The sequence below is a fragment of the Mesoplodon bidens genome (genome assembly GCF_964165515.1).
Source record: "Mesoplodon bidens genome assembly, chromosome: 19".
Taxonomy (NCBI): domain Eukaryota; kingdom Metazoa; phylum Chordata; class Mammalia; order Artiodactyla; family Ziphiidae; genus Mesoplodon; species Mesoplodon bidens.
In genome coordinates, this window is record NC_138179.1 from 30,833,409 (window position 1) to 30,852,072 (window position 18,664).

An 18,664-nucleotide genomic window follows, 5' to 3' on the forward strand; every position below is an offset into this window, starting at 1 on the left:
CCACTGTGAATACTGTGGGAGAAAAACTGCTTGAGTTCCACCTGCAACTAATGCAGAGTTCTTCGGGTAAAACTGCGTGTTTTGGGAGAGGAAACTCTCAGAGGCATAAGTAGAGCCTGCCTTGGTTGAGGTAGTTCACTCCCCGCGGGACAACCTGCGTGTTGAAGTTCATTCTGGAAAAGGACCATTTTGTACACTCTGGGAGAAAATATGCTTGTGTTCCACCTGCAACTAAAGCAGAGTTCTTCCGTTAAAACTGCGTGTTTTGGGAGAGGAAATGCTTAGAGTCCTCACTACAGCCTGCCTTGCTTGAGGCAGTTCGCTCCACGCGGGACACCCTGTATATTGAAGTTCATTCGGGGAAAGGCCCTTTGTGTAGATTTTCGGATAAATGCAGGTTGTGTTCCACCTGCAATTAAGGCAGAGTTCTTCGGGTAAAAGTGCCGTGTTTTCAGAGAGGAAATCCTTAGAGACCACAGTAGAGCCTGCCATGGTTGAGGCTGTTCGCTCCAGGCGGGACACCCTGCGTATAGAACAAGTTCATTCGGGGAAGTGTCCATTGTGTGCACTGATGGAGAAATGCTGCTTGTTTTACACCTGTAACTAAAGCAGAGTTCTTCCGCTAAAACTGCCGTGTTTTGGGAGAGGAAATGCTTAGAGGCCTCACTAGAGCCTGCCTTGGTTTCGGCATTTCACTCCACATGGGACACCTTGAGTATAGAATTTTATTTGGGGTAAGGCCACTGTGTACACTGTGGGAGAAAAGCTGCTAGTGTTCCACCTGCAACTAAAGCAGAGTTCTTCCGTAAAAACTGCATGTTTTGGGAGAGGAAATGCTTACAGTCCTCACTACAGCCTGCCTTGTTTGAGGCAGTTCGCTCCACGTGGGAAACCCTGCATATAGAAGTTCATTTGTGGAAGAGCCCAAAGATTACACAGTGGCAGAAATGCTGCTTGTGTTCCACCTGCAAGTAAAGCAGAGTTCTTTGGGTAAAACGACCGTGTTTTGGCAGAGGAAATGCTTAGAGTTCTCACTAGAGCCTGCCTTGGTTTAGGCATTTCACTCCACGCGGGACACCTTGAGCATAGAAGTTCTTTCGTGCAAAGGCCCTTTGGGTACAATGTGGGAGAAAAGCTGCTTGTGTTCCACCGGCAACTAAAGCAGAGTTCTTCGGGTAAAACTGCGTGTATTGGGAGAGGAAATGCTTACAGTCCTTACTAGAGCCTGCCTTGCTTGAGGCAGTTCGCTGCATGTGGGACACCTTGCATATAGAAGTTCATTCAGGGAAGGGCCCTTTGTGTACAGTGTGGGAGAAATGCAGCTTGTGTTCCCCCTGCATTTAAGGCAGTGTTCTTTGGGTTAAAGTGCCGTGTTTTCAGAGAGGAAAGCCTTAGGGACCACAGTAGAGCCTGCCATGGTTGAGGCAGTTTGCTCCACACGGGACACCATTCTTATAGAACAAGTTCATTAGGGGAAGTGCACATTGTGTACACTGTGGGAGAAAAATTTCTTCTGTTCCACCTGCAACTAAAGCTATGCTCTTCCGTTAAAAATGAGTGTTTTGGAAGAGGAAATGCTGAGAGCCCTTACTAGAGCCTGCCTTGGTTGAGCCAGTTCACTCCATGGGGGACACCTTGCGTACTGAAGTTCATTCAGGGAAGGACACTTTGTGTACAGTGTGGGAGAAACGCAGCTTGTGTTCCACCTGCGATTATGGCAGAGTTCTTCGGGTACAAGTGCCGTGTTTTCAGTGAGGAAAACCTTAGAGACCACAGTAGAGGCTGCCATAGTTGAGGCTGTTCGCTCCACGCGGGACACCCTGCGTATAGAACAAGTTCATTCGGGGAAATGCCCATTGTGTGCACTGATGGAGAAATGCTGTTTGTGTTACACGTGGAACTAAAGCAGAGTTCTTTGGGTAAAACTGCCGTGTTTTGGGAGAGGAAATTCTTAGAGGCCTAAGTAGAGCATGCCTTGGTTTAGGCATTTCACTCCACGCGGGCCACCTTGAGTATAGAAGTTCTTTTGGGCAAAGGCCACTGTGTACACTGTGGGAGAAAAGCTGCTTGTGTTCCACCTGCAACTAAAGCAGAGTTCTTTGGGTAAAACTGCGTGTTTTGGGAGAGGAAACTTTTAGAGGCATTCGTAGAGCCTGCCTTGGTTGAGGTAGTTCACTCCTCGCGGGACACCCTGCGTATAGAATTTCATTTGGGGAAAGGACCATTGTGTACACTCTGGGAGAAAACCTGCTTGTGTTCCACCTGCAACTAAAGCAGAGTTCTTCCATTAAAACTGCGTGTTTTGGGAGAAGAAATGCTTACAGTCCTCAGTACAGGCTGCCTGGGTTGCGGCAGTTCGCTCCACGTGGGAAACCCTGCATATAGTAGTTCATTCGTGGAAGAGCCCAAAGAGTACACAGTGGGAGAAATGCTGCTTGTGTTCCACCTGCAACTAAAGCAGAGTTCTTTGGGTAAAACTGCCTTGTTTTGGGAGAGGAAATGCTTAGAGGCCTCACTAGAGCCTGCCTTGGTTTAGGCTTTTCACTCCACGCGGGAAACATTGAGCATAGAATTTCTTTGGGGCAAAGGCCATTTGGGTCCACTGTGGGAGAAAAGCTGCTTGTATTCCACCGGCAACTAAAGCAGAGTTCTTCCGTTAAAACTGCGTGTTTTGGGAGAGGAAATGCTTAGAGTCCTCACTACAGCCTGCCTTGCTTGAGGCACTTTGCTCCACGTGGGACACCCTGTATATTGAAGTTCATTCTGGGAAGGGCTCTTTGTGTACACTGTGGGATAAATGCTGGTTGTGATCCACCTGCAATTAAGGAAGAGTTCTTCGGGTAAAACTGCCGTGTTTCAGAGATGAAATCCTTAGAGAGCACAGTTGAGCCTGCCATAGTTGAGACTGTTCGCTCCACGCGGGACACACTGCGTATAGAACAAGTTCATTTGGGGAAGTGCCCATTTTGTGCACTGATGGAGAAATGCTGCTTGTGTTACACCTGAAACTCAAGCAGAGTTCTTTATGTAAAACTGCCGTGTTTTGGGAGAGGAAATTCTTAGAGGCCTCACTAGAGCATGCCTTGGTTTAGGCATTTCACTCCACGCGGGACAACTTGAGTATAGAATTTCTTTTGGGCAAAGGCCACTGTATACACTGTGGGAGAAAACCTGCTTGTGTTCCACATGCAACTAAAGCAGAGTTCTTCGGGTAAAACTGCGTGTTTTGGGAGAGGAAACGCTTAGAGTCATAATTAGACCCTGGCTTGGTTGAGGTAGTTCACTCCACGCGGGACAACCTGCGTATAGAAATTCATTCGGGGAAAGGACCATTGTGTACACTCTGCGAGAAATCATGCTTGTGTTACACCTGCAACTAAAGCAGAGTTCTTCCGTTAAAACTTAGTGTTTTGGAAGAGGAAATGCTTAGAGACCTTACTAGAGCCTGCCTTGTTTGAGGCAGTTCGCTCCATGCGGGACACCCTGCATATTGAAGGACATTCAGGGAAGAACATTTTGTGTACAGTGTGGGAGAAATGCAGCTTGTGTTCCACGTGCAATTATGGCAGAGTTCTTCGGGTACAAGTGCCGTGTTTTCAGAGAGGAAATCCTTAGAGACCACAATAGAGCCTGCCATAGTTGAGGCTGTTCGCTCCACGCGGGACACCCTGCGTATAGAACAAGTTCATTCGGGGAAATGCCCATTGTGTGCACTGATGGAGAAATGCTGTTTGTGTTACACGTGGAACTAAAGCAGAGTTCTTTGGGTAAAACTGCCGTATTTTGGGAGAGGAAATGCTTAGAGGCCTCACTAGAGCCTGCCTAGGTTTAGGCATTTCACTCCACGCAGGACACCTTGAGCATAGAAATTCTTCCGGGCAAAGGCCCTTTGGGTACACCGTGGGAGAAAAGCTGCTTGTGTTCCACCTGCAACTAAAGCAGAGTTCTTCGGGTAAAACTGCGTGTTTTGGGAGAGGAAATGCTTACAGTCCTTACTACAGCCTGCCTTGCTTGAGGCAGTTCGCTGCACACGGGACACCCTACATATAGAAGTTCATTCAGGGAAGGGCCCTTTGTGTACAGAGTGGGTGAAATGCAGCTTGTGTTCCACGTGCAATTAAGGCAGAGTTCTTTGGGTAGAAGTGCCGTGTTTTCAGAGAGGAAAGCCTTAGGGACCACAGTAGAGCCTGCCATGGTTGAGGCAGTTTGCTCCACACGGGACACCATTCCTATAGAACAGGTTCATTAGGGGAAGTGCACATTGTGTACACTGTGGGAGAAAAATTTCTTCTGTTCCACCTGCAACTAAAGCTATGTTCTTCCGTTAAAACTGAGTGTTTTGGAAGAGGAAATGCTTAGCGCCCTTACTAGAGCCTGCCTTGGTTGAGGCAGTTCACTCCATGCGGAATACCTTGCGTATTGAAGTTCATTCAGGGAAGGACACATTGTGTACATTTTGGGAGAAATGCAGCTTGTGTTCCACGTGCGATTATGGCAGAGTTCTTCGGGTACAAGTGCCGTGTTTTCAGAGAGGAAATCCTTAGAGCCCACAACAGAGCCTGCAATAGTTGAGGCTGTTCGCTCCACGCGGGACACCCGGGGTATAGAACAAGTTCATTCGGGAAAGTGCCCATTGTGTGCACTGATGGAGAAATGTTGCTTGTGTTACACCTGGAACTGAAGCAGAGATCTATGGGTAAAATTGCCGTGTTTTGGGAGAGGAAATTCTTAGAGGCCTCACTAGAGCATGCCTTGGTTTAGGCATATCACTCCACGCGGGACACCTTGAGTATAGAATTTCTTTCGGGCAAAGGACACTGTGTACACTGTGGGAGAAAAGCTGCTTGTGTTCCACCTGCAACTAAAGTAGAGTTCTATGGGTAAAACTGCCGTGTTTTGGGAGGGGAAATGCTTAGAGGCCTCACTAGAGCCTGCCTTGGTTTAGGCATTTCATTCCACGCAGGACACCTTGAGCATAGAAATTCTTTCGGGCAAAGGCCCTTGGGTACACTGTGGGAGAAAAGCTGCTTGTGTTCCACTGGCAACTAAAGCGGAGTTCTTCCGTTAAAACTGCGTGTTTTGGGAGAGGAAATGCTTACAGTCCTTACTAGAGCCTGCCTTGCTTGAGGCAGTTCGCTGCACGCGGGACACCCTACTTATAGAAGTTCATTCAGGGAAGGGCCCTTTGTGTACAGTGTGGGAGAAATGCAGCTTGTGTTCCACCTGCAATTAAGGCAGAGTTCTTTGGGTACAAGTGCCGTGTTTTCAGAGAGGAAAGCCTTAGGGACCATAGTAGAGCCTGCCATGGTAGAGGCTGTTCGCTCCACACGGGACACCATTCTTATAGAACAAGTTCATTAGGGGAAGTGCCCATTGTGTACACTGTGGGAGAAAAATTGTTTGTGTTCCACCTGCAACTAAAGCAGAGGTCTTCCTTTAAAACTGAGTGCTTTGGAAGAGGAAATGCTTAGAGTCCTTACTAGAGCCTGCCTTCGTTGAGGCAGTTCGCTCCATGCGGGACACCCTGCATATTGAAGATCATACAGGGAAGGACAGTTTGTGTACAGTGTTGGAGAAATGCAGCTTGTGTTCCACCTGCAATTATGGCAGAGTTTTTCAGGTACAAGTGCCGTGTTTTCAGAGAGGAAATCCTTAGAGACCACAGTAGAGCCTGCCATGGTTGAGACTGTTCGCTCCACGTGGGACACCCTGCCTATAGAACAAGTTCTTTCGTGGAATTGCCCATTGTGTGCACAGATGGAGAAATGCTGCTTGTCTTACACCTGTAACTAAAGCAGAGTTCTTCGGCTAAAACTGCCGTGTTTTTGGAGAGGAAATGCTTAGAAGCCTCACTAGAGCCTGCATTGGTTTAGGCATTTCACTCCACGCGGGACACCTTGAGTATAGAATTTCTTTCGGGCAAAGGCCACTGTGAACACTGTGGGAGAAAAACTGCTTGAGTTCCACCTGCAACTAAACCAGAGTTAATCGGGTAAAACTGCGTATTTTGGGAGAGGAATTTGTTAGAGGCATAAGTAGAGCCTGCCTTGGATGAGGTAGTTCACTCCCCGCGGGACAACCTGCGTATTGAAGTTCATTCTGGAAAAGGACCATTTTGTACACTCTGGGAGAAAATATGCTTGTGTTCCACCTGCAACTAAAGCAGAGTTCTTCCGTTAAAACTGCGTGTTTTGGGAGAGGAAATGCTTAGAGTCCTCACTACAGCCTGCCTTGCTTGAGGCAGTTCGCTCCCCGTGGGACACCCTGTATATTGAAGTTCATTCGGGGAAGGGCCCTTTGTGTACAGTGTGGGAGAAATGCAGCTTGTGTTCCACCTGCAATTAAGGCAGAGTTCTTTGGGTAAAAGTGCCGTGTTTTCAGAGAGGAAAGCCTTAGGGACCACAGTAGAGCCTGCCATGGTTGAGGCAGTTCGCTCCACACGGGACACCATTCTTATAGAACAAGTTCATTAGGGGAAGTGCCCATTGTTTACACTGTGCGAGAAAAATTTCTTGTGTTCCAGCTGCAACTAAAGCAGAGTTCTTCCTTAAAAACTGACTATTTTGGAAGAGGAAATGCTTAGAGTCCTTACTAGAGCCTGCCTTGGTTGAGGCAGTTCGCTCTATGTGGGACACCCTGCATATTGACGTTCAATCAGGGAAGGACACTTTGTGTACAGTGTGGGAGAAATGCAGCTTGTGTTCCTCCTGCAATTATGGTAGAGTTCTTCGGGTACAAGTGCCCAGTTTTCAGAGAGGAAATCCTAAGAGACCGCAGTAGAGCCTGCCATGGTTGACACAGTTCACTCCACGCGGGACACCCTGCGTATAGAACAAGATCTTTCAGGGAAGTGCCCATTGTGTGCACTGATGGAGAAATGCAGCTTGTGTTACACGTGGAACTAAAGCAGAGTTCTTTGCGTAAAACTGCCGTGTTTTGGTAGAGGAAATTCTTAGAGGCCTCACTAGAGCATGCCTTGTTTTACGCATTTCACTCCACGCGGGACACCTTGAGTATAGATATTCTTTCGGGCAACGGCCACTGTGAACACTGTGGGAGAAAAACTGCTTGAGTTACACCTGCAACTAAAGCAGTGTTCTTCGGGTAAAACTGCGTGTTTTGGGAGAGAAAACTCTTAGAGGCATAAGTAGAGACTGCCTTGGTTGTGGTAGTTCACACCCCGTGGGACAAACTTCGTATTGAAGTTCATTCTGTAAAAGGAGTATTGTGTACACTCTGGGAGAAAACATGCTTGTGTTCCACCTGCAACTAAAGCAGAGTTCTTCCGATAAAACTGCGTGTCTTGGGAGAGGAAATGCTTAGAGTCCTCACTACAGCCTGCCTTGCTTGAGGCACTTTGCTCCACGCGGGACACCCTGCATATTGAAGTTCATTCGGGGAAGGGCTCTTTTTGTACATTGTGGGTTAAATGCAGGTTGTGATCCACGTGCAATTAAGGCAGAGTTCTTCGGGTAAAACTGCCGTGTTTTCAGAGAGGAAATCCTTAGAGAGCACAGTAGAGCCTGCCATAATTGAGACTGTTCGCTCCACGCGGGACAACCTGCGTATAGAACAAGTTCATTCGGGGATGTGCCCATTGTGTGCACTGATGGAAAAATGCTGCTTGTGTTACACCTGGAACTAAAGCAGAGTTCTTTGGGTAAAACTGCCGTGTTTTGGGAGAGGAAATCCTTTGAGGCCTCACTAGAGCATGCCTTGGTTTAGGCATTTCACTCCATGCAGGACACCTTGAGTATAGAATTTCTTTTGGGCAAAGGCCAATGTGTACACTGTGGGAGAAAACCTGCTTGTGTTCCACATGCAACTAAAGCAGAGTTCTTCGGGTAAAACTGCGTGTTTTGGGAGAGGAAACGCTTAGAGTCATAATTAGAGCCTGCCTTGGTTGAGGTAGTTCACTCCACGCGGGACAACCTGCGTATAGAAATTCATTCGGGGAAAGGACCATTGTGTACACTCTGGGAGAAAACCTGCTTGTGTTCCACCTGCAACTAAAGCAGAGTTCTTCCTTTAAAACTGAGTGTTTTGGAAGAGGACATGCTTAGAGACCTTACTAGAGCCTGCCTTGGTTGAGGCAGTTCGCTCCATGCGGGACACGCTGCATATTGAAGGTCATTCAGGTAAGGACACTTTGTGTACAGTGTGGGAGAAATGCAGCTTGTGTTCCACCTGCAATTATGGCAGAGTTCTTCAGGTACAAGTGCCGTGTTTTCAGAGAGGAAATCCTTAGAGACCACAATAGAGCCTGCCATAGTTGAGGCTGTTCGCTCAACGCGGCGCACCCTGCGTATAGAACAAGTTCATTCGGGGAAATGCACATTGTGTGCACTGATGGAGAAGTGCTGTTTGTGTTACACGTGGAACTAAAGCAGAATTATTTGGGTAAAACTGCCGTGTTCTGGGAGAGGAAATTCTTAGACGCCTCACTAGAGCATGCCTTGGTTTAGGCATTTCACTCCACGCGGGACACCTTGAGTATAGAAGTTCTTTCTGGCAAAAGCCACTGTGTACACTGTGGGAGAAAAGCTGCTTGTGTTCCACCTGCAACTAAAGCAGAGTTTTTCATGTAAAACTGCGTGTTTTGGAGAGGAAACGCTTAGAGGCATAAGTAGAGCCTGCCTTGGTTGAGGTAGTTCACTCCACGCGGGTCACCCTGCGTATAAAATTTCATTTGGGGAAAGGACCATTCTGTACACTCTGGGAGAAATGCTGCTTGTGTTCCACCTGAAACTAAAGCAGAGTTCTTCTGTTAAACATGCGTGTTTTGGGAGAGGAAATGCTTAGAGTCCTACTACAGCGTGCCATTGTTGAAGCAGTTCGCTCCACGTTTGAAATCCTGCATTTAGAATTTAATTCGTGGAAGAGCCCAAAGAGTCCTCAGTTGCGGAAATGCTGCTTGTGTTCCACCTGCAACTAAAGTAGAGTTCTATAGATAAAACTGCCGTGTTTTGGGAGGGGAAATGCTTAGAGGCCTCTCTAGAGCCTGCCTTGGTTTAGGCATTTCATTCCACGCAGGACACCTTGAGCATAGAAATTCTTTCAGGCAAAGGCCCTTGGGTACACTGTGGGAAAAAAGCTGCTTGTGTACCACTGGCAACTAAAGCGGAGTTCTTCCGTTAAAACTGCGTGTTTTGGGAGAGGAAATGCTTACAGTCCTTACTAGAGCCTGCCTTGCTTGAGGCAGTTCGCTGCACGCGGTACACCCTACATATAGAAGTTCATTCAGGGAAGGGCCATTTGTGTACAGTGTGGGAGAATTGCAGCTTGTGTTCCACCTGCAATTAAGGCAGAGTTCTTTGGGTACAAGTGCCGTGTTTTCAGAGAGGAAAGCCTTAGGGACCATAGTAGAGCCTGCCATGGTTGAGGCAGTTTGCTCCACACGGGACACCATTCTTATAGAACAAGTTCATTAGGGGAAGTGCCCATTGTGTACACTGTGGGAGAAAAATTGTTTGTGTTCCACCTGCAACTAAAGCAGAGTTCTTCCTTTAAATCTGAGTGTTTTGGAAGAGGAAATGCTTAGAGTCCTTACTAGAGCCTGCCTTCGTTGAGGCAGTTCGCTCCATGCGGGACACCCTGCATATTGAAGATCATACAGGGAAGGACAGTTTGTGTACAGTGTTGGAGAAATGCAGCTTGTGTTCCACCTGCAATTATGGCAGAGTTTTTCAGGTACAAGTGCCGTGTTTTCAGAGAGGAAATCCTTAGAGACCACAGTAGAGCCTGCCATGGTTGAGACTGTTCGCTCCACGTGGGACACCCTGCCTAAAGAACAAGTTCTTTCGTGGAATTGCCCATTGTGTGCACAGATGGAGAAATGCTGCATGTCTTACACCTCTAACTAAAGCAGAGTTCTTCGGCTAAAACTGCCGTGTTTTGGGAGAGGAAATGCTTAGAAGCCTCACTAGAGCCTGCATTGGTTTAGGCATTTCACTCCACGCGGGACACCTTGAGTATAGAATTTCTTTGGGGCAAAGGCCACTGTGAACACCGTGGGAGAAAAACTGCTTGAGTTCCACCTGCTACTAAAGCAGAGTTCTTCGGGTAAAACTGCGTGTTTTGGGAGAGGAAACTGTTAGAGGCATAAGTAGAGCCTGCCTTGGTTGAGGTAGTTCACTCCCCGCGGGACAACCTGCGTATTGCAGTTCATTCTGGAAAAGGACCATTTTGTACACTCTGGGAGAAAATATGCTTGTGTTCCACCTGCAACTAAAGCAGAGTTCTTCCGTTAAAACTGCGTGTTTTGGGAGAGGAAATGCTTAGAGTCCTCACTACAGCCTGCCTTGCTTGAGGCAGTTCGCTCCACGCGGGACACCCTGTATATTGAAGTTCATTCGGGGAAGGGCACTTTGTGTACAGTGTGGGAGAAATGCAGCTTGTGTTCCACCCGCAATTAAGGCAGTGTTCTTTGGGTAAAAGTGCCGTGTTTTCAGAGAGGAAAGCCTTAGGGACCACAGTAGAGCCTGCCATGGTTGAGGCAGTTCGCTCCACACGGGACACCATTCTTATAGAACAAGTTCATTAGGGGAAGTGCCCATTGTTTACACTGTGCGAGAAAAATTTCTTGTGTTCCAGCTGCAACTAAAGCAGAGTTCTTCCTTAAAAACTGAGTATTTTGGAAGAGGAAATGCTTAGAGTCCTTACTAGAGCCTGCCTTGGTTGAGGCAGTTCGCTCTATGTGGGACACCCTGCATATTGACGTTCAATCAGGGAAGGACACTTTGTGTACAGTGTGGGAGAAATGCAGCTTGTGTTCCTCCTGCAATTATGGTAGAGTTCTTCGGGTACAAGTGCCCAGTTTTCAGAGAGGAAATCCTAAGAGACCGCAGTAGAGCCTGCCATGGTTGACACAGTTCACTTCACGCGGGACACCCTGCGTATAGAACAAGATCTTTCAGGGAAGTGCCCATTGTGTGCACTGATGGAGAAATGCAGCTTGTGTTACACGTGGAACTAAAGCAGAGTTCTTTGCGTAAAACTGCCGTGTTTTGGTAGAGGAAATTCTTAGAGGCCTCACTAGAGCATGCCTTGTTTTACGCATTTCACTCCACGCGGGACACCTTGAGTATAGATATTCTTTCGGGCAACGGCCACTGTGAACACTGTGGGAGAAAAACTGCTTGAGTTACACCTGCAACTAAAGCAGTGTTCTTCGGGTAAAACTGCGTGTTTTGGGAGAGAAAACTCTTAGAGGCATAAGTAGAGACTGCCTTGGTTGTGGTAGTTCACACCCCGTGGGACAAACTGCGTATTGAAGTTCATTCTGTAAAAGGAGTATTGTGTACACTCTGGGAGAAAACATGCTTGTGTTCCACCTGCAACTAAAGCAGAGTTCTTCCGATAAAACTGCGTGTCTTGGGAGAGGAAATGCTTAGAGTCCTCACTACAGCCTGCCTTGCTTGAGGCACTTTGCTCCACGCGGGACACCCTGCATATTGAAGTTCATTCGGGGAAGGGCTCTTTTTGTACATTGTGGGTTAAATGCAGGTTGTGATCCACGTGCAATTAAGGCAGAGTTCTTCGGGTAAAACTGCCGTGTTTTCAGAGAGGAAATCCTTAGAGAGCACAGTAGAGCCTGCCATAATTGAGACTGTTCGCTCCACGCGGGACAACCTGCGTATAGAACAAGTTCATTCGGGGATGTGCCCATTGTGTGCACTGATGGAAAAATGCTGCTTGTGTTACACCTGGAACTAAAGCAGAGTTCTTTGGGTAAAACTGCCGTGTTTTGGGAGAGGAAATCCTTTGAGGCCTCACTAGAGCATGCCTTGGTTTAGGCATTTCACTCCATGCAGGACACCTTGAGTATAGAATTTCTTTTGGGCAAAGGCCAATGTGTACACTGTGGGAGAAAACCTGCTTGTGTTCCACATGCAACTAAAGCAGAGTTCTTCGGGTAAAACTGCGTGTTTTGGGAGAGGAAACGCTTAGAGTCATAATTAGAGCCTGCCTTGGTTGAGGTAGTTCACTCCACGCGGGACAACCTGCGTATAGAAATTCATTCGGGGAAAGGACCATTGTGTACACTCTGGGAGAAAACCTGCTTGTGTTCCACCTGCAACTAAAGCAGAGTTCTTCCTTTAAAACTGAGTGTTTTGGAAGAGGACATGCTTAGAGACCTTACTAGAGCCTGCCTTGGTTGAGGCAGTTCGCTCCATGCGGGACATGCTGCATATTGAAGGTCATTCAGGTAAGGACACTTTGTGTACAGTGTGGGAGAAATGCAGCTTGTGTTCCACCTGCAATTATGGCAGAGTTCTTCAGGTACAAGTGCCGTGTTTTCAGAGAGGAAATCCTTAGAGACCACAATAGAGCCTGCCATAGTTGAGGCTGTTCGCTCAACGCGGCGCACCCTGCGTATAGAACAAGTTCATTCGGGGAAATGCACATTGTGTGCACTGATGGAGAAGTGCTGTTTGTGTTACACGTGGAACTAAAGCAGAATTATTTGGGTAAAACTGCCGTGTTCTGGGAGAGGAAATTCTTAGACGCCTCACTAGAGCATGCCTTGGTTTAGGCATTTCACTCCACGCGGGACACCTTGAGTATAGAAGTTCTTTCTGGCAAAAGCCACTGTGTACACTGTGGGAGAAAAGCTGCTTGTGTTCCACCTGCAACTAAAGCAGAGTTTTTCATGTAAAACTGCGTGTTTTGGGGAGGAAACGCTTAGAGGCATAAGTAGAGCCTGCCTTGGTTGAGGTAGTTCACTCCACGCGGGTCACCCTGCGTATAAAATTTCATTTGGGGAAAGGACCATTCTGTACACTCTGGGAGAAATGCTGCTTGTGTTCCACCTGAAACTAAAGCAGAGTTCTTCTGTTAAACATGCGTGTTTTGGGAGAGGAAATGCTTAGAGTCCTACTACAGCGTGCCATTGTTGAAGCAGTTCGCTCCACGTTTGAAATCCTGCATTTAGAATTTAATTCGTGGAAGAGCCCAAAGAGTCCTCAGTTGCGGAAATGCTGCTTGTGTTCCACCTGCAACTAAAGTAGAGTTCTATAGATAAAACTGCCGTGTTTTGGGAGGGGAAATGCTTAGAGGCCTCTCTAGAGCCTGCCTTGGTTTAGGCATTTCATTCCACGCAGGACACCTTGAGCATAGAAATTCTTTCAGGCAAAGGCCCTTGGGTACACTGTGGGAGAAAAGCTGCTTGTGTACCACTGGCAACTAAAGCGGAGTTCTTCCGTTAAAACTGCGTGTTTTGGGAGAGGAAATGCTTACAGTCCTTACTAGAGCCTGCCTTGCTTGAGGCAGTTCGCTGCACGCGGTACACCCTACATATAGAAGTTCATTCAGGGAAGGGCCATTTGTGTACAGTGTGGGAGAATTGCAGCTTGTGTTCCACCTGCAATTAAGGCAGAGTTCTTTGGGTACAAGTGCCGTGTTTTCAGAGAGGAAAGCCTTAGGGACCATAGTAGAGCCTGCCATGGTTGAGGCAGTTTGCTCCACACGGGACACCATTCTTATAGAACAAGTTCATTAGGGGAAGTGCCCATTGTGTACACTGTGGGAGAAAAATTGTTTGTGTTCCACCTGCAACTAAAGCAGAGTCCTTCCTTTAAATCTGAGTGTTTTGGAAGAGGAAATGCTTAGAGTCCTTACTAGAGCCTGCCTTCGTTGAGGCAGTTCGCTCCATGCGAGACACCCTGCATATTGAAGATCATACAGGGAAGGACAGTTTGTGTACAGTGTTGGAGAAATGCAGCTTGTGTTCCACCTGCAATTATGGCAGAGTTTTTCAGGTACAAGTGCCGTGTTTTCAGAGAGGAAATCCTTAGAGACCACAGTAGAGCCTGCCATGGTTGAGACTGTTCGCTCCACGTGGGACACCCTGCCTAAAGAACAAGTTCTTTCGTGGAATTGCCCATTGTGTGCACAGATGGAGAAATGCTGCATGTCTTACACCTCTAACTAAAGCAGAGTTCTTCGGCTAAAACTGCCGTGTTTTGGGAGAGGAAATGCTTAGAAGCCTCACTAGAGCCTGCATTGGTTTAGGCATTTCACTCCACGCGGGACACCTTGAGTATAGAATTTCTTTGGGGCAAAGGCCACTGTGAACACCGTGGGAGAAAAACTGCTTGAGTTCCACCTGCTACTAAAGCAGAGTTCTTCGGGTAAAACTGCGTGTTTTGGGAGAGGAAACTGTTAGAGGCATAAGTAGAGCCTGCCTTGGTTGAGGTAGTTCACTCCCCGCGGGACAACCTGCGTATTGCAGTTCATTCTGGAAAAGGACCATTTTGTACACTCTGGGAGAAAATATGCTTGTGTTCCACCTGCAACTAAAGCAGAGTTCTTCCGTTAAAACTGCGTGTTTTGGGAGAGGAAATGCTTAGAGTCCTCACTACAGCCTGCCTTGCTTGAGGCAGTTCGCTCCACGCGGGACACCCTGTATATTGAAGTTCATTCGGGGAAGGGCACTTTGTGTACAGTGTGGGAGAAATGCAGCTTGTGTTCCACCCGCAATTAAGGCAGTGTTCTTTGGGTAAAAGTGCCGTGTTTTCAGAGAGGAAAGCCTTAGGGACCACAGTAGAGCCTGCCATGGTTGAGGCAGTTCGCTCCACACGGGACACCATTCTTATAGAACAAGTTCATTAGGGGAAGTGCCCATTGTTTACACTGTGCGAGAAAAATTTCTTGTGTTCCAGCTGCAACTAAAGCAGAGTTCTTCCTTAAAAACTGAGTATTTTGGAAGAGGAAATGCTTAGAGTCCTTACTAGAGCCTGCCTTGGTTGAGGCAGTTCGCTCTATGTGGGACACCCTGCATATTGACGTTCAATCAGGGAAGGACACTTTGTGTACAGTGTGGGAGAAATGCAGCTTGTGTTCCTCCTGCAATTATGGTAGAGTTCTTCGGGTACAAGTGCCCAGTTTTCAGAGAGGAAATCCTAAGAGACCGCAGTAGAGCCTGCCATGGTTGACACAGTTCACTCCACGCGGGACACCCTGCGTATAGAACAAGATCTTTCAGGGAAGTGCCCATTGTGTGCACTGATGGAGAAATGCAGCTTGTGTTACACGTGGAACTAAAGCAGAGTTCTTTGCGTAAAACTGCCGTGTTTTGGTAGAGGAAATTCTTAGAGGCCTCACTAGAGCATGCCTTGTTTTACGCATTTCACTCCACGCGGGACACCTTGAGTATAGATATTCTTTCGGGCAACGGCCACTGTGAACACTGTGGGAGAAAAACTGCTTGAGTTACACCTGCAACTAAAGCAGTGTTCTTCGGGTAAAACTGCGTGTTTTGGGAGAGAAAACTCTTAGAGGCATAAGTAGAGACTGCCTTGGTTGTGGTAGTTCACACCCCGTGGGACAAACTGCGTATTGAAGTTCATTCTGTAAAAGGAGTATTGTGTACACTCTGGGAGAAAACATGCTTGTGTTCCACCTGCAACTAAAGCAGAGTTCTTCCGATAAAACTGCGTGTCTTGGGAGAGGAAATGCTTTGAGTCCTCACTACAGCCTGCCTTGCTTGAGGCAGTTCGCTCCACGCGGGACACCCTGTATATTGAAGTTCATTCGGGGAAAGGCCCTTTGTGTAGATTTTCGGATAAATGCAGGTTGTGTTCCACCTGCAATTAAGGCAGAGTTCTTTGGGTAAAAGTGCCGTGTTTTCAGAGAGGAAAGCCTTAGGGACCACAGTAGAGTCTGCCATGGTTGAGGCTGTTCGCTGCACGTGGGACACCCTGCATATAGATGTTCATTCAGGGAAGGGCCTTTGTGAACAGTGTGGGAGAAAGGCAGCTTGTGTTCCACGTGCAATTATGGCAGAGTTCTACGGGTACAAGTGCCGTGTTTTCAGAGAGGAAATCCTTAGAGACCACACTAGAGCCTGCCATGGTTCACACTGTTCGCTCCACGCGGGACACCCTGCGTATAGAACAAGTTCTTTCGGGGAAGTGCCCATTGTGTGCACTGATGGAGAAATGCTGCTTGTGTTACACGTGGAACTAAAGCAGAGTTCTTTGGGTAAAACTGCGGTGTTTTGGGAGAGGAAATTCTTAGAGGCCTCACTAGAGCAGGCCTTGGTTTAGGCATTTCACTCCACGTGGTACACCTTGAGTATAGAAATTCTTTCAGGCAAAGGCCACTGTGTACACTGTGGGAGAAAAGCTGCTTGTGTTCCACCAGCAACAAAAGCAGAGTTCTTCGGATAAAACTGCGTGTTTTGGGAGAGGAAACGCCTAGAGGCATAAGTAGAGCCTGCCTTGGTTGGGTAGTTCACTCCACGCGGGACACCCTGCATATAGAAGTTCACTTCGGGAAAGGACCATTGTGTACACTCTGGGAGAAAACTTGCTTGTGATCCACCTGCAACTAAAGCAGAGTTCTTCTGTTAAAACTGCGTGTTTTGGGAGAGGAAATGCTTACAGTCCTCACTACAACCTGCCTTGGTTGAGGCAGTTCACTCCACGTGGGAAACCCTGCATATAGAAGTTCATTCGTGGAAGAGCCCAAAGAGTACACAGTGGCAGAAATGCTGCTTGTGTTCCACCTGCAACTAAAGCAGAGTTCTTTGGGTAAAAGTGCCGTGTTTTGGGAGAGAAAGTGCTTAGAGGCCTCACTAGAGCCTGCCTTGGTTTAGGCATTTCACTCCACCCGGGACACCTTGAGCATAGTATTTATTTCGGGCAAAGGCCCTTTGGGTACACTGTGGGAGAAAAGCTGCTTGTGTTCCACCTGCAACTAAAGCAGAGATCTTCGGGTAAACCTGCGTGTTCTGGGAGAGGAAATGCTTACAGTCCTTACTAGAGTCTGCCTTGCTTGAGGCAGTTCGCTGCACGCTGGACACCCTGCATATAGAAGTTCATTCAGGGAAGGGCCCATTGTGTACAGTGTGGGAGAAATGCAGCTTGTGTTCCACCTGTAATTAAGGCAGAGTTCTTTGGGTAAAACTGCGTGTTTTGGGAGAGGAAACTCTTAGAGGCATAAGTAGAGCCTGCCTTGGTTGAGGTAGTTCACTCCACGCGGGACACCCTCCGTATAGAAATTCATTTGGGGAAAGGACCATTGTGTACACTCTGGGAGAAAACCTGCTTATGTTCCACCTGCAACTAAAGCAGAGTTCTTCCGTTCAAACTGCATATTTTGGGAGAGAAAATGCTTACAGTACTCAGTACAGCCTGCCTTGGTTGAGGCAGTTCGCTCCATGAGGGAAACCCTGCATATAGAAGTTCATTCGTGGAAGAGCCCAAAGAGTACACAGTGGCAGAAATGCTGCTTGTGTTCCACCTGCAACTAAAGCAGAGTTCTTTGGGTAAAACTGCCGTGTTTTGGGAGAGGAAATGCTTAGAGCCCTCTCTAGAGCCTGGCTTGGTTTAGGCATTTCACTGCATGCGGGTCACCTTGACCATAGAAGTTCTTTCGGACAAAGGCCCTTTGGGTACACTGTGAGAGAAAAGCTGCTTGTGTTCCTCCGGCAACTAAAGCAGAGTTCTTCGGGCAAAACTGCGTGTTTTGGGAGAGGAGACTCTTAGAGGCATAAGTAGAGCCTGCCTTGATTGAGGTAGTTCACTCCACGCGGGACACCCTGCGTATAGAGTTTCATTTGGGGAAAGGAGCATTGTGTACACCCTGGGATAAAAGGTGCTTGTGTTCCAACTGCAACTAAAGCAGAGCTCTTCCGTTAAAACTGCGTGTTTTAGGTGAGGAAATGTTTACAGTCCTCACTACAGCCTGCCTTGGTTGAGGCAGTTCTCACCACGTGGGAAACCCTGCATATAGAAGTTCATTCGTGGAAGAGCCCAAAGAGTACACAGTGGCAGAAATGCTGCTTGTGTTCCACCTGCAACTAAAGCAGAGTTCTTTGGGTAAAAGTGCCGTGTTTTGGGAGAGGAAATGCTTAGAGGCCTCACTAGAGCCTGCCTTGGTTTAGGCATTTCACTGCACGCGTGACACCTTGAGCATAGAATTTCTTTCAGGCAAAGGCCCTTTGGGTACACTGTGGGAGAAGAGCTGCTTGTGTTCCACCTGCAACTAAAGCAGAGATCTTCGGGTAAAACTGCGTGTTCTGGGAGAGGAAATGCTTACAGTGCTTACTAGAGCCTGCCTTGCTTGTGGCAGTTCGCTGCACGCGGGACACCCTGCATATAGATGTTCATTCAGCGAAGGGCCCTTTGTGTACAGTGTGGGAGAAATGCAGCTTGTGTTCCACCTGCTATTAAGGCAGAGTTCTTTGGGTAAAAGTGCCGTGTTTTCAGAGAGGAAAGCCTTAGGGACCACAGTAGAGCCTGCCATGGTTGAGGCTGTTCGCTGCACGCGGGACACCCTGCGTATAGAAAAAGTTCATTCGGGAAATGCACATTGTGTGCACTGATCGAGAAACGCTGCTTGTGATACACCTGGTACTAAAGCAGAGTTCTTTGGGTAAAACAGACGAGTTTTGGTAGAGGAAATGCTTACAGGCCTCACTAGAGCCTGCCTTGGTTCAGGCATTTCACTGCACGCGGGACACCTTGAGCATAGGGGTTCTTTCGGGCAAAGGCCCTTTGGGTACACTGTGGGAGAAAAGCTGCTTGTGTTCCACCGTCAACTAAAGCAGAGTTCTTCGGGTAAAACTGCGTGTTTTGGGAGAGGAAATGCTTACAGTCCTTACTAGAGCCTGCCTTGCTTGAGGCAGTTCGCTGCACGCTGGACACCCTGCATATAG